Source organism: Protopterus annectens, chromosome 6.part1 (genome assembly GCF_019279795.1).
Source record: "Protopterus annectens isolate FY-2018-M chromosome 6.part1, PAN1.0, whole genome shotgun sequence".
Taxonomy (NCBI): domain Eukaryota; kingdom Metazoa; phylum Chordata; order Ceratodontiformes; family Protopteridae; genus Protopterus; species Protopterus annectens.
The window spans coordinates 574,245,633-574,261,622 of record NC_056738.1 but is presented as its reverse complement, the minus strand read 5'-3'; the positions used below and the strand labels follow the sequence as shown (position 1 = coordinate 574,261,622).

The window sequence follows — 15,990 nt, the reverse complement described above, 5'->3', positions numbered from 1 at the left end:
AAGATGTATTTTTTTATGTAGAACTTGGAGTACTCAGGGGTCCCACAATTTCCAGGGCCACTCTCTGAAATGTCTCTTCGATAACAGGCAGAGGCATTAATGGAGCCTTAGTGTTGTCCCCTACTTTACCAAATTTTTGGCACTGTTCACAAGTCGTACAGTATCCTAGCACATCCCTTTCTTTCCCAGGCCAATAGAAAATTTTCATACGTCTCTTAGCATGTCTTATGCCCATATGACCTGAGAAAGGAATGTCATGTGCTATGACTAAAAGTGGCTGATGGTAAGCTCTAGGCACTACCAACTGCTGTCTTACTTCACCTTCTAGCTCACCTCCAGGAGTCCATTCTGTATACAACAAATATTTGTTCCAGTATACAGACTCCCCTCTTCCCTGAGCCTTAGATGCCTCCTTAGCCATCTCCCTCAAGCTTTGTAAGGTAGGATCCGCAAGTTGAGTTTGTCTCAGCTGTACTTCCGTGACCTTCCCCAGCTTCCCTTCCACAGGAAGTCTAGTCACTTCCTACAGCTGTACCTCGCTGTTGTTGTGGGTACCACCATACACCTCCATCCTCACAGTCACCATGTCCAAGGGAACATCAGTACTCACCAGCAGCTGTGGCTCATATTTAGACTTACTGCTACCAAATAACACCTTCTCTGAAGCAGCCACCACGCCAGTCCCAGTTACAGGTGCAAGATCTTTCTGAGTCTCTGCTAGACTACGGGACATGCCTTTCCTCCAGGCCTGATTGTATGTCAGTGCATGTACACAAGGTAGTGCATGTACACAAGATAGTGCATGTACACAAGTTAGTGCATGTACACAAGTTAGTGCATGTACACAAGGTAGTGCATCATCAAAGTCAGTCCCTGTCATGACATCTGCAGGAATATCCTCAAACACACCTACTTGCTTGCTTCGTCTTTCACCCTCAGTCAAGATGAATCCTAGCCAGTGGTATCTGGAATGGGGTCCCTCCCAATGCTCTGACTGGAGTGGACTGCCCAAGCAAGTACTGCTCTTCTCTACCCACTGCAGGCCTCACAATGGTTATAGCAGAAGCTCTGTCCCTCTTAACAGTTACCTGTTTACCATCTACTAAGATAGGATATCAATTTTGGTAATAATTTGGCACCCCATTTGTTTCTAAACAACTTACCACTGGCAGTTTGTCATCCAAACTTACTGGTTCCCTCACCTTCTGTTTCTCACTTTGCCTTAATGGACAGTTGTCTGCTGTGTGTCCCCTCTGGTTACACTTGAAACATGCAATTCCTAACCGTGCACTTGGAATAGTAATTTCACCCATTACTAGTGTACTCTGTTGGAGTGGTTTAGACTGCCCTCATGGGTTCCTTTATGTCCATTTGCAGTACTGGGTATTCCTTTCTTATTCAGTGGTGCTCTGCTTGCCAAATAGAGATCCCCCTTTTCCCTCAACTGCTCTGCAGAGTTGCACTCACTGTCTGCTAAACAGACTCTCATGTCATCAAGCAAAGTTCTGAGGGCTTGTTCTCTCACCACAAGGTCTGCCAGTCCCGGCTTGTTCTCTCACCACAAGGTCTGCCAGTCCCTCAAAAGTAGTGATCTGACACCCACTCACCCATCTGTGAAAGTAAGTACTTAAGTCAGCAATATAATCATAAACACTTTCATCTGCCTTGCGTCTATGTTCACAAATTGTTTTTCTATATGCCTCGGGTGTAAGTTTGAAACAGTCAAGCAAGCAACATTTCATTTTGTCATAATTCAAACAATCTACATCATTTAACTTTGCTACAACCTGAAAAGCTTTACCATGGAGTAAGGGAATCAGGAGCCAAACCCAGAGCTTACAGTCAACATCATATTGACTATGTACCTTCTCAAAAACATGAATAAAACTATCAAAGTCATCCCCATCCCTGTACTGAGAAATAATTTACTGACCTGTACGGCTTTTGAGGTCCAGTTATTCCCTTTCCCATGATGTTCATGTCCCTCTCAAAGGGTTTGAAGCTCTATTTCATGCCAGCATGGCCTCTCATTGTCCTCTGCTTCGAAACTCCTCAGTCTATCTTTGGTCTCCAGTTGTTGGGCTTCCAGGTACAGTCTCTCTGTGGATTCCAGTTGAAGACGTTTGGCCTCTGGTTCATATTGACACTGTTCCTCCTTTTCCTCAGTCTCCATGTGTTACATTCTCTCCTCAGCCTCTAGGCACAGTCTCTCTAATTCCAGACGGATTCTCAGGTCCTCTGAAGAAAAGGTGGACTGTCCTGTCCTGGAAGGCTGCATATCACAAGCACCAAACTGGATATCCTCCAAATGGCTGGTCTGAGCTGTGGCTGCAGCCAAGGGTTGAAATCATTGCTTCCTTGGTCAGATTGGCATACACCAATCCTCTGACTTCACATTCCTTAGCCAATTGAATCTCTGTCAGCTTGCTAAAATCTTCTATTGACATCCTTGCCTGCTATCCCTAGCTATCTAACTAAAAATAAATAAATAAAACTCTGGTGGATTGAAATTCTGAATGTTTACCTAGTGGCTGTCAAGAGTGCGCATCTTAATGATAACTACCCACAGGCTACTGAAATCCAAATAAAAATCACACTATGCTGCCAACAATTAAATGTGATGTTCATCCAATATCCCACTGGACTGCCACTAATAAATGTGACATCCTCCACTTAAAACATGGGTCAGTAATTAAGGAGCCTCAATCCTCACCACTGACAGCAGTGTGGGAGTGTCGCAGAAAACATCAGGGCAGAGAGCACACGAGTAAAATTTCACAATTTCCCTCAAGAGCACAACAGGAAAGTGCTCTTTTTCTGGGACTGGACTATATAACTCTGTCCACCCCAAATGTAATTCCTTATAATGCACTTCAGAGCAATGTGTTCCAGTTTAAGACCTCTGACTCACAATCACAAAACAAATTCAAATCTCACACACACAAATACGTATGGGAAGCCTGACACACATTTCCAGCCGTCTCCCCTCCCCAATACAAATGGTAAACACTGCCACCAGAGTCATACAGGTCTACATGTCCTTCAAAGGGTGATCAATTACTAAAAATTAAATATCAAAATAAATTATGGCTATGACCAGAAGCAGACCGATATTCGGGGTGACATGAGCAGTATCAAACAGTTATAAGCACACTCTAATCTTTAAAGAGCACACTGATTGTCCAGCCACAATGTAAAGTAATGAAAATATTTAATAATAAGTAAAATGATTACAAGAATGTAAATCAATAGCTTTCATTAAACACCAGAATTCAATCACCAAAAATATAAAATTAAAGTGTCTATCATCTTAGAAAAACTCTATCTAAATAACTAAGCTTTCCTAATCTAACTAGAGAATACTGTCCCTGATCTAATCTAAAACATAACAGCAAGGCAAAGGCAGGCTTACAGTTTTTGGTGAGTTTTTTCTTGGTATCCACTGTACAGCACTGTAACTGACTGCAACTCTTCACTAACTGCTGCTCTTATCTAACTGCTCTTCAAATGACTTCAGCAGTTTCTTTTATGTAGTGTAGGATAACCGTCTCAACTGTCTTATTTTAAAAATAACAATCAGCTGTTTGAGAAAGATATTTTTCCTGTCAGTCATCTGTTCAAATGCAACCAAGAACATTCTAATGACATCACCTAGTGATCAGCTTATTCTCCACAGACAGTTTGTACTTTAGAATCTCCGTCACAAACGTGCAATTAGAAATGTATCAAAACACAGATTATTTAAACATTTTGTATAAGCAGGGAAATAGTCAACATTTTAAAAACTTGTTTTCATTTTCACAAGTAGACATGCTGGCATATACAATACTAGTTAGTCTGAGAATATATACAAATCTACTGCCAGACATGCTGACACAGCTGACAGTGTTTTCACTTTGGCTTGGCACATCTCAGCCAACTGGTTCCTTGTCAGCTTGCCATAGTCCTCTGCTGACATTCTTGCCTGCTCTCCCTGACAAACTAGTCTAACAAACAGTAAATAAAACTATCGTGATATGAAACTCTGAATGCCTACTTTGTGGCTGCTTGAGAGTACACTTTTTATAGTGACAACTACTTACAGGCTCGAGGAGTTTAATTAATATCCTATCACTGCAACCAATATGCGACATCCCCTGGCTAGGCCAGTAATGCAGGAGCCTGAATCCTCACCACTGACACTGGAGAGGGACTTGCACTTGGAATACAAATGAATACGCTCAGTATTTCCAGATGCAGACCTCCCTGCATCAGGCACAATTTCCCTCAAGAGCATACAGGACACACATTCAACCCGGGGTCTGGGTGTCTGTATCTCTCTCTCCCTATGTCCCCAGTAAGGCACCCTGCTGGCACTGTGAAATCAGTGCTTCATGTCCCTGCCACAAGTAGCTGACATGCAAAATGTTCCCTGGTTTGATTCTTGGTTGGGTTGCCTTCTGTGCAGAGTTTGTATGTTCTCTCTGTGTTCACAAAGATTGCACCTGGGAACTCTGGACTAAGACTAAATCTCCCACACACTACCAATAATATAGGGAACTCCAAAATTTAACCAAAAAACACAAAAAAACTCCTTAGAAAGAACTACTACCTCTCACCCCAAGATACCGAATCCAGAAACCCTAAAGCATTTTGGAATACAGTCAAAAAATTCTCCACCCTGGAAGTCTTTCAACTACCAATCCCTGCCCAATAACACATCCCAAAAAACTGCTTCAATTTTCAATTCATGCCTTATAGATACCATAAGGAAATGTATACAAACTATCTACCCAATCAGCCCCCACTCCCTACCACCCTTCAACTGCAAAACAGTCCTTTCTCAATAAAATCCATTCCAACCAGCTACAAAAAAACTTTTTGTCAAACTTAAACCATGTTATCCTTCAGCTAACAACCTGCCTCCTCTCTTCTTAAAGCTGCTGTTGACTCCATAGTATATCCTGTCTCCATCCTTAAACTGCTCAATCAGTGAATACACCATTGCTGCAATCTGGAAAAAGTTCTACGCCATACAAATCCACAAAAGTGGAAATTCTGTTGACCCCTCTAATTATTGACCTATTGCCATACTCTCCCCCCTCTCTCAAATTCTTGAGCACTGTGTTTATAAACAAATCTCAGCTCATCTTACTTGTGAAAACCTAATTATACCTACTCCACATGGCTTCCGCCCACCACAGCACCACTACTGCACTTATTTCCTTTATTAACTCCATTTTCCTAGCCAGAGACAATTATGAACTAGTGTTCTGCATCTTTTTAGATCTCTCCAAAGCCTTTGACACTCTATCTCATCCCATCCTCCTCTCCAAACTTTCTCAGTTTGTCATTTCCTCAGCAACTGTCACCTGGTTCAATAGCTACCTCACAGACAGACTGCAATCTGTAAAATGGCTCTGCTCATTTTCCTTTTCTCCCCATTAAAATGGATGTCCCTCATGGCTCTATTTTAGGCCCCCACCTTTTTAACATCTTTACTAACCAACTTCACATCCTGTCCTCAGTCTTCCCTCATACATTATGCAGGTGACAGCCCCACTGACTTGCTAACCCTGACACAAACATCTTTTAGCCTCACTGAAACATGGCTTACTAACAACCAACTCATACTAAACCCTAAAAAAAAACTTCTTTTCCCCATCTCAAATCGTCATTCATTATTTATTCCCTCAACAACACTACTATCATAGCTGAATCCCACTGTAAACTGCTTGAAGTAATAGTGGACGATCAACTAAAATTTGACCTTCATGTACTTCACTGCATCAAGAAAGCTCACCAAAAGCTTGGTTTACTCCATAGAAACAAAAGGTTCCTCACACCCAACTCCAGGATGTCACTAGCCCAAGCTTACCTTTTTCCCAACCTCTTTTACAGCTCTCATATTTTAACCAATTTACTTTTGTCACTACTTTCAAACTTGAAACCACCTACAACAAAGTTGCTAGATTTGTAGCCAATCTGCCCTCAAGATCACACCACTGTCATACACTCCAGACACTCAGCTGGCTAGAGTTTCCTAACCAACTCTTATTTATTCAACTTCTCATTATCCATACTATTTTGAATAAGCCCTCCTCTTGCCCTGGCATTTCCTCACTTGTCTCCCTCTATAAGCCCCCTCAATCCCTCAGAAGCTCTGACCAAAGTCTCTTACAAATTCACAAACCTAAAAAAAATTTATTGGACAGAATCTCTACAGCTACTTCCCTGCTCTTGCATGGAACAAGCTCACCATGTCACTCAGAAACGTTTCCCACATCCATGAATTCAAAAAAACAGAAACATTTCCCACATCCATGAATTCAAGAAAACTCACAAAAGGTACCTTAATAGCAAATGGATTTGCCTCTATAATCATCCTGCATGAACTCGCCCCTTTCTTTATCACTATCCTCTTTATTACTCCCCTCCCTACTACCGTAACTCACTTAACAACAGCTCTCTGTTGTACAATTACCCACTGAAGATAACCCAATGTGTTACATAAATTCATTCAAATGTTTTATTGTATATTTCTTTGCTATGTTTTTTTTTCAATGTTATAATGCCTGTTACTATATTGTACTGTGGAGCTTTACCGACATTTGCTTAACTGTTTTGTTATATATTTTTCACTGTATTCAACTTCAATTTTGTACATTTTTCTTGCTTGTACTGTGGAGCTTTTCTTCCTGGGCCTCCACTGAAAAAGGGCTTTTGCTCAGATGGACTATCCTGGTTAAGAAATGTCAAATAAATAAATAAATGTCAGGCTAATTATGCTTTTCTAGTAATGGGAGATCATCAGGTTTATTGATGGCTCTATGTAAAATTTGGAATTCCTTTGCAAATTCAAAGCAGCATCTAGACCCTGGAATAGCAAAGAGATGAGCCTGCAATGGGATTTGAACAAGTGTTCAGAGATGAGAGCAGGAGTATGTGCATGTGTGCGTGCATGTGCACACTCATGCAGCTCGGTAATGTGGCAGTCTTCACTGCATTTTTAAATCTGTGTTTTGAGAAACATTTTTTGAAATGATCCTTAATTAGACGTATTATGAGTGTATTGCATAGTGCTTGGTGCAAACACCTAGAATATAAAGTGGTATTGTGTGTTTGGAGGTGGAGTTGGTGTTCATTGCATCCACTACAATACATGGTTGTGTTAAGGCACAGAGGAAGCCATTAACATAACAGTGCTCCCTGTTTAGTAGGCGAGTCAGCATCCTGCCCATCCTTATTTTTGTGAGTGCATTTTGTGGAGCTAGTCATTCCACTGAATGTACTCTTCCTGTTTCTTTTGATATGATTTATTTTCACTTGTATCTTCTGTATCAACTCTGGCAGCACATTTTCTAATCCAGCAGACTCCTTAGATGGTGTTACCAGGCTTCCATGGCAATCTAGGTTTGGGGTACATCTTTTAGAGAGGCCCTGTACATACATTAGAATGCCAGAGGAAACACTTGCTATAATCACTGTATTTTGGAAAACCTGACACCATGTTTCTTGGAGCGTCCTCTCATATATTTGTCCTCTATATGTTTTAGTAGTCTCTGTTTGCTTTCAGAAAATGAACCTAGACTTCACAGGAAGCTTCTGTATATTTTGGTGCTCCAGCTGGAAGCTGGGATTTCAGCTATTCTCCCTAAATAGATAGAGGAGCTGAAGCTTTACTTATTAGTCTATAATTGAAGATTTAGCCCTTGGTTTCAGTCATAGGGAAGTATTGTCTGATGGGCTTGACTGTTGGCTGTTTAAAATTACTTTAGTTATATCCCTGATTGCATCGACAGCAGCAATACTTCTGATTAAGTCAAGTATGTCTGATTGTTTAGTATTGACTTGTATGTTGTCTTTACATTGTGAGTCATAAAGACATACTTGATGGGTATGATACAGCAGTTGCTGAACCAGGGCACCTTTCTGCAAGCTTTCTACATTTGTCTATACACACAAAGGTTGGTCAGGTAGGGCTCATGCATCAACCAAGATTCAGAAGACTGCAGGTCTTTCATGTTCTCTTCTGCTGCCATGAAAAGCATGCTGACTAATTTGTCATCCCAGACATCTGCTGAATGGTAAAATATCCTTTCCTTAAGTGAGTCCTCATTCTTGGCATCTACAAGGGCCTTTTACCAAGGCTTCATTTTTCTTTCCCTGTTGTCAGTTGTCTGTCCTCTTGTGATGGATGACTTGCTTTCATGACTTGGTACTGGGATGATACTGGACAGCACAGGATCCTCTATGCAGGCACCTCTGGACCATCTGCACTGGTGGTGGCTTTCTTCTTCATCTTATTAGTTTGGCTACTTTAAGTCTGCAAATATCTGGTAGGTGGTTGCAAGGCCTCAGCAGCTGTTTCTTAGCTACTCTGTGGTCCCTTCTTTTAGTCTCATGTTCCAGGTGGTAATGGAAACTATCCACTGTCAGCAATGGGGCTTTCTCTCATATTCACTTTGAGTATGGTAAGTATGCTGCACTGTCTCAGTGACATCTGGAGCACCTCGAGTATGGCAGGTATGGTGCACTGCCTCAGTGACATCCAGAGGACCTCAAGTATGGTAAGTATGGTGCACTGCCTCAGTGACATCTGGAGCACCTTGAGTGTGGTGCACTGTCTCGGTGACATCCAGAGCACCTTAGGTATGTTAAGTGAGGTGCTCTGGATGTCACTGAGGCAGTGCACCATGAGTATGGTAAGTACAATCCATTTCCTCCTCCTTGATCTCTAGATCCATTGCTGAGAAGACAGTGTGCAAAGCAGATCACAAATACTTTATCAGTTTAAAGTAGACGCAGCTGTGTCCAGTCACGCAATCAGACATGTAGCTTGTGGTGCTAATAGCATAGGGGACACAAGTTTAGACTCCTTGTGCCCTGGCCAATTGAGGTGCTTCTTTTTTATGATACCTTTCTATTTGTTTGTAAAAAGGCTTCATTTGTTTGACTTAATGCAGCAGAACATTTCGTAATGGATCCAAACTATGAGTATAGATGTAATGTGCATTTTCTTAGAGGCTGATGTCCTTTTAAAGGTGTGATATCTTAAAGCAAAAACCACACTTTGGATGGCAAAAGCATATCCAGACTACATGAAGAGAAGTTTGTACTGAAGAATCTGATTTCCCTGCTTGCATCTTGGGTATGATATGATATTCATCTTGTTTTGGGTTTGGTTCATTTAAAGGTGATCTATCCAGGTAGTAGCACATGAGCTGGAGATTGGTTGCTAGATGATACATGTGCTCTTTGTAACTGCTGCCGTTTGCTTTTTATCTTGACTGCTGATATTTTCTCTCTATCTTAGTTTTTTGTTACATAGGGTTGGGAGGGTGGCCTAATGGTTAAGGTGTTTGCCTTACAAACACAAGGTGCGGGGTTTGAGTCTCTCAAGGGATAACTGGCTAGGCTTAAAGTGGCTCGCAAGAGCAGTTAGCTTAGTAGTAATCTATGAACCTATCTATGAACCCACTGGCGACAAGTGTTTGTATTACTCGAAAATAACCTGCAGTTCTTTTCTTGTTTGTTAGGTGAGTCATTCAGAATTGTATGGTCTATAACTGGAAGTTATGAGATATAAACTTTGGCCAACAGACTATAATGTATTTTCAGCCCATCTTAACTTGCTAAGCTATTCTGATAAGTCGTCTAATGAAGCGGCTTTTGATAGTTTTCCTTTATGGCTAGATCCAGCATAGAACTAGGATCATCTTCTTTATCCTTTTCTGTTTATCATCACCTCACTTTGGTTAGTTTTTATGCGCATAATGCGGTCTTGCACGTTGTGCATATTTATTGTTTGACAGTGCTCCCATCTTCATCACTTTCTCTCTCTCCTGTTGTGCTATAATGGGTCTCTGTCTCTCTCTTCCCTCCTGCCTTGTCCCCTCCTTAGCTGTGATAAGTGGTAATCCCCTCTGATCTCGATGATTATCCTTATCCCACTGATAATCTTGCTATCTATGAAATGGATGTCTGTGTTGCTTATTTATTTCTAAGTGTCCAGCCTTTCTGTTGAATTTATACCCCTAAACCCTACTTCATTATGAGGACTGTGCCTTATTTTAAGTCTTAGAAATTCCGTGCTCTACAGTGTTCCACACTGAAAGGGTTTGCCCACATACTCATTGTTAGGAATATTTAACTGATATCCATTGTAAACGATATTAAATTATATTAATTCATCAGCTTAGCTTTTTCTAAGTATAAAGTAACATATTTACCAATGCTGTGAGCTTCCTAGCTGAAGATTTTAATCAAAGTTCCATATTTTGCCCTTTTGTTGCACATTGAGAGGAAATGTTTCATATTTTGAAGACAGAAGGTTGATAGCTTTGACTGAATGTTAACTCATTTTCCTCGCCATTCTTTATATCATTTGATCTGTACTTTTATTTACTGCAGGTCCTTCTACAATGATTTGTTTTTGATTTTCCCTTGACATATTGGATGTGGTGGCACAGGCCTTTAACCTTCTCACCTGTACTTAATTTTTACAAACCTAGAGTCATCCCTATTTGTATTACAGTGAGGGATTTTTCAAAGGAGAGCATTGCCATTCATCATATCTTCATTTTTGAGTAACCATTGCTGGACTTTAGCTTTCTGGACTGTCTGTTGCATATTTGACTACCTTGTGCAATATTATTGCTGTCCCCCTTACCTTTTCTGACATTCATCCAGCTGTGCTAAGCTGTAGCGATTCATTCACTGATTCCATTCTACCGCATGGATTTTATTGCACTGCACAAGTCTCATTCAAGTTTACTTTAACAACATTCATTTTTGGTCTGGAGTTCAGCTGTTTGTTAGCCTGTCTTTTCTTGCAATCCTACATGTTAGTGCTTCTTTTACGTTACACTCTCTCAAAAATGGCTACTTACTCAGAGCAATGTTACTGGCTTGCAGATCATTGTGCTGATAGCACTGTGAGTTCTGCTGAACACAGCCCCTGGTCTCTGTGTTTTTTTCATGACCACAATGTTTCCAGCTCCACAGGGTGGTGCAGTGGATAGCATTTTCACCTCACAGCAAAAGGTTCCCTGGTTTGATTCTTGGCTGGGGTGTCTTCAGTGCAGAGTCTGCATGTTCTCGCTGTGTTCACATGGGTTTCTTCTGGGTGCTGCAGTTTATTCCCACATTCTAAAGACATCTAGTAGGTAGATTGGACACACTAAAATGGCCATAGGTGTGAGTGTGCATACAAGTGTGTGGTGTGGAAAAACAATGGCAGGGTTAGCCACCCAGTGGTATAAACCTGGGCTCTAGATGACTGTCAGCATTGAAGTGATTCCCTGATCCCATGTGCAACAATGAGAAAAGAGGTTGTGGATGCATAGAATGCTTACAGCCCCAGGTCACTGCCATGTGGCTTCCTTACCAGTACATTATCACTTTCTGTGGTCTCCTTATTTCATTTATTACCAGTCTCTCTATATAGTGTGTACATACGCGTGCACCCACTTGAGATTTTCCATCTCAATGAATCTTTGGTATTTCTGTCTACAACAGCAATAATGATCACTACATGCTGGTCACTGAATAGTTTGCTGTTCATCTTTGCTGAGATCCTGCTCTTGCTGCTGCGACTGTCCTATAGAAGTTTTTATTTTCATTATTTTGTCTGTAAATGTGAAAAATTATTAATGGTTGCAAATGAGAGCTGATCGAACTATTGTCAGTAATAGGGTGCAGTTCCTCATCTGACTATATTTTTATGGCTTTTGCATCATTCTAACATTTCACTTTATTTTTGTATTTGAATTTTGCTTGTTTGTGTGTGTGTGTGTGTGTGTGTGTGTGTGTGTGTGTGTGTGTGTGTGCGCGCCCACGTGCTAGGTGGGGGATGGGAGTTGGATATTGCAAAAATGTAGTACCGTTTGTCTCACAAAGCCCTGTTGTGGATTATAGATATTATATATATATATATATATATATATATATATATATATATATATATATATATATAATTTTGCCCTGTTCTTGCAACTCTCAATATTATATTACAGCTGACTGTGCCAGTCACACTGTACCCTGTCCTTGTAGTGCATGCCATTCATATTGTACCCTCTCCTTGCAGTTCTCAGTGTTCTATTACAGCTGACAGTGCCATCCACACTGTACCCTGTCATTGCAGTGTATGCCATTCACACTATACCCTGTCCTTGCAGTTCTCAGTGTTCTATTATAGCTGACTATGCTATTCATACTGTACCCTGTCCTGGCAGCATGCAGGTGCCCATGCCTTGTACAAAGTAATTGTCCCTGTAGCCTGTTGCAGCTCTGAGACTTATTCATACAAGCCCTGGAATTATGTAAAAAAATACAAAAATAAAGATTGAATGTTGAACATCGTTGTTCTCCTTTAAAGTTTTTTTCAGAGTTTGCAGTGCCCCATGAACCCCCATCTCCCCCTCACCCACACACACGACCAGTAACCTTGTGTATATCAGTACTAAGATCACTATACCTTGGAGAAAAGAGAGTGGTATGAGAATCAGCAGTCTCAGACGTATATGTAAGACATGATTTGTCTCATTCAGTCTTAGGATTCTGGGAGTTACGCTAATAAGTGTCATAATATTAAGTCATATTCCTGTCATTTTACTTTGTGTTTGCCATCCACATATCCTTTGCCACAGAATGCCATTCCTTTCACACAGTAACTTTCCCCATGAAGCTTTGTTTAGCATTGTCATCACATTATACCCTGTTCAGTATTTTGGTTTACCATATCATTCAGATTCATAGGGTCATAGGTTCATAGGAGACTACTAGGCTAATGGCTTAAGAGCCCTTACAAGCCTAGAAAATATAACCCAATTTTGCTCAATATATGGCCCCTAAGGGCAAGAGGATGGCATGGATTTGTGCCTTTGCATTGAGTATCTTATGGATTGCCCCCTGTCCTTAAGGGACATGGGCACTACCCCAGGTGTGAATTTGTGATTCCTCATCCATTGATCCAAATTGTGTTTGAAGAGGGCTAGGGAATGGCTCTGCTTAAAGTGAATAGGAAGCCTGTTCCAAAGAAGGATAGGACAGATTTCTGTCTCTCCAGCATGTTTTCTTTGAGTCAATGACCAAGTTTAGATCCTTAGATCAGGTGACCTTTATGCTGTTTACTTGCGGATGTGTAGCAGCTCCATCAGGACTTGATTTGTGAGTGCCTTGTAGGTCAGCCATAGGTTACCCCTTAATAGTCAGTAGAAGACAGAGTAAAGGGATAGGGCTTTTAATCCACAAGAATAGGACACGTTGTTTAAAACTTGTATTTTCTTTGTGAGGAAGCATTGTACTCTGTTATATGTTTAATAAGGACTAAATACAGCGGGACTATAATTTACTTGAATCTGGATGCCGTACCTTTACTTATAAATTGTACCACACTGAAGGACTTCCTTACTATTGAGGACACATGGTAGTCAAAGTTCAGGCTACTGTCTACCTCTCATTTTACTTTGTGCATATATCTGGCCTATGAGCCGGGTCTTAGGGGTGTGCTATCGATGTTGTAATTTGCGAGGTGTGCTTTACTTCCTAAAGGGTATGATGATGCATATTTTTTGCATTTAGTGTAAGGTCATGGATATTTCCTATTTCATGGTAGTGTAAGGAGGATATTTCCTTGGGGAGAACTTGGGTGATGGGGAGGTGAAATCTGAGCTGAATTTGTCAGTTAGTAGATTTGCTATATCTTCTGGCTGAGTATAGCTGATGCCATCTGGCACCAATCATATGTCTGATGTACACTCTCTTGAAGGATATCTGCATCAATGGGGGAATCAGTGATGGCCCCCAGCTTGCAGTTGTCTGCAATCTTTGCATTCCAGAAGCCTTTCACATTAGCCTTGACTTGAGGGAAATATATTTTGAACAGGAGTGGTCCCAGCACTGAGCCCTGTGGCACACCATTAGTAACTGATCTCCTGCTGGATCTGGCTTCACCTACTTTAACCATGTGTCCTATCCATGACCTAACTGGCTATACGTCTGCGTTTATTTATAATACTTCTGTGGCAAATTGTGTCAAATGCCTTAACCAGGTTGAGGTAGACAATATGTACTGTTTAACCTTATCAATGACTTTAGTAACTTTCTTGAAGAAATCCACCAGATTTAGGAGACATGATCTGTCCTTGACAAAGCTGAATCAGGTCAGGTCCAGTGTTTTGAGGTTTCCTCTCTCATTTATAAGGTCTGTAATTATTATTTCCATGGTTTAACATACAAGACTAGTCAAACTTGTTGGTCTGTAATTTCTCAGGTCTGTAGATAGTCCATTTAAGCAGAAAGATAACTGTTGCTGTCCACAACTCTATCAGGACAAAACCAGTCCAGAGATGTGGTTAGAGATCATAATGAGCCTAATATGTCCTGATTTAAGCTGTGTAAGAGGCAACCTGGGATATCAGCTGTGTTTTTAGCTTTAGAGTGCACAGAGGTAACCTGTTCATTGGTGATGATTGGAGGTGGAGTAGTGGAGAATATTTTCTGGGGGAGAACTTGGGGTGATGAGGAGGTGAAATCTGAGAAGAATTTGTCAGCAGATTTGCTATATCTTCGGCTGAGTATAGCTGATGCCATCTCCTGCTATTTCCACACATTGTTGGGTGTTGCCCTTAAGATTGCAGACATAACTGAACAATGCCTTATGGTTATCCTTAGCTTTGGAGGATATTTTTTCTTCAAAGTCTGCTTTCTGAGATTTGACTTGTTCCCTGATTTGCTTGTTTAGACTTATGAGGGACTTTATGCTGTATTGTACACATTCCCTCCTACATCTCGATTAGGATTTTCTTTCTTTTGTTGCATAATCTATTAATACCAGGAGTCCACTAGGGTGGCTTGTTTGTGCGGTTTGATCTGGGTTTATTTTGGTCTGATACTGCTGTTTCTATGGAGTTGTTTATATGGTCATACAAGGCTATTGTGTATGCCTCTGTGTGGGTTTCTGTGCTTTCTGGATTTGGGGGAGCTTGGAAACTAGCTATGCCATCCCTTAATAGGGGATAATTTACCTTGGAGAAGTTCTTAGTTTTTGGGGTTAGATGGGGGGACTAGTTTTACATTTATTTCAAGGAAGACCACTTTGTGATATGATCATACTAGCAAGGACATCACACTAAGGGGGGGAGCAGCACTCTCCCATGTTTGTGAGCACCAGATGTAGGATATTTATTCTCCTAGTGGGAATGCAGACTAGCTGCTCCAGGGCATTTGAATTTACAAAGCCAAAAAATCTTTTGGTCTGCATGTTAGTGCTCATATATGCCTCCCGACTAGTGGAGGGGTAGTTACAATTGTCCATTAGTGTGGTATTGGGCTGGGTGGTTAGTAATTCTAGTAACCTTAGGAATGATGTTTGGGTTTCCTGGTCCATGGTAGGGGACCTGTAACTATCACGTATATGGCAATGGATTTTTCCCATGGTTAGTTGGACATGGAGTAGCTTCATCATGTGATATTTTTTGACCAGCCTTGGGGTGCTTATTCTTTATGTAAATAGATATGCCTCCACCTTTTGCTCTTTCATGTCCAGTGGGTGGCAGGAATGTATGAAAGGCCTTATAGCCATGCACTACCAGAGTGCTTTCCATGGCTTTTAACCATGTTTTAATTTCTGCATAGATGTTAGCCTTTTCCAGGGTGAGGAGAGCTTCCAGGGAGTACAGTTTCCTTTTGAGACTCCTAGCACTGAGCAGTAACACCTTTAGCTTGTCCCGAGTAGCTGTTGTTACATTCGAAGGTTTGTCTGTTTTTTTTGGGTTTTTTTGTAAAGTAATAGTCATGCAGAGGTACCTCCACTTTCTTGTATGCCATAATGCTCTCATACTGGCTATTAAAAGTTCTTGGACTTTACATGAATATGCCAGAAGGTGATTGACTTTACAAGCTATACAATGCATTACATAAAAATCGAAGAACTGTTAAAGCCATCAGATTTTCTTAAAAAAGCATTTGCCATGTGAAGTTTTATTTGACTGCTTGTGGTTGCATATT

At 40.9% G+C, this 15,990-nt stretch overlaps 1 protein-coding gene across 7 annotated transcripts in view; it reads left to right on the top strand.

The window, feature by feature from the left end:
- Nucleotides 1-15,990, top strand: part of RASGRP2 (RAS guanyl releasing protein 2) — a 1,579,354-nt gene that overhangs the window by 1,082,134 nt on the left and 481,230 nt on the right. The gene's annotated exons all lie outside the window — the stretch shown is intronic.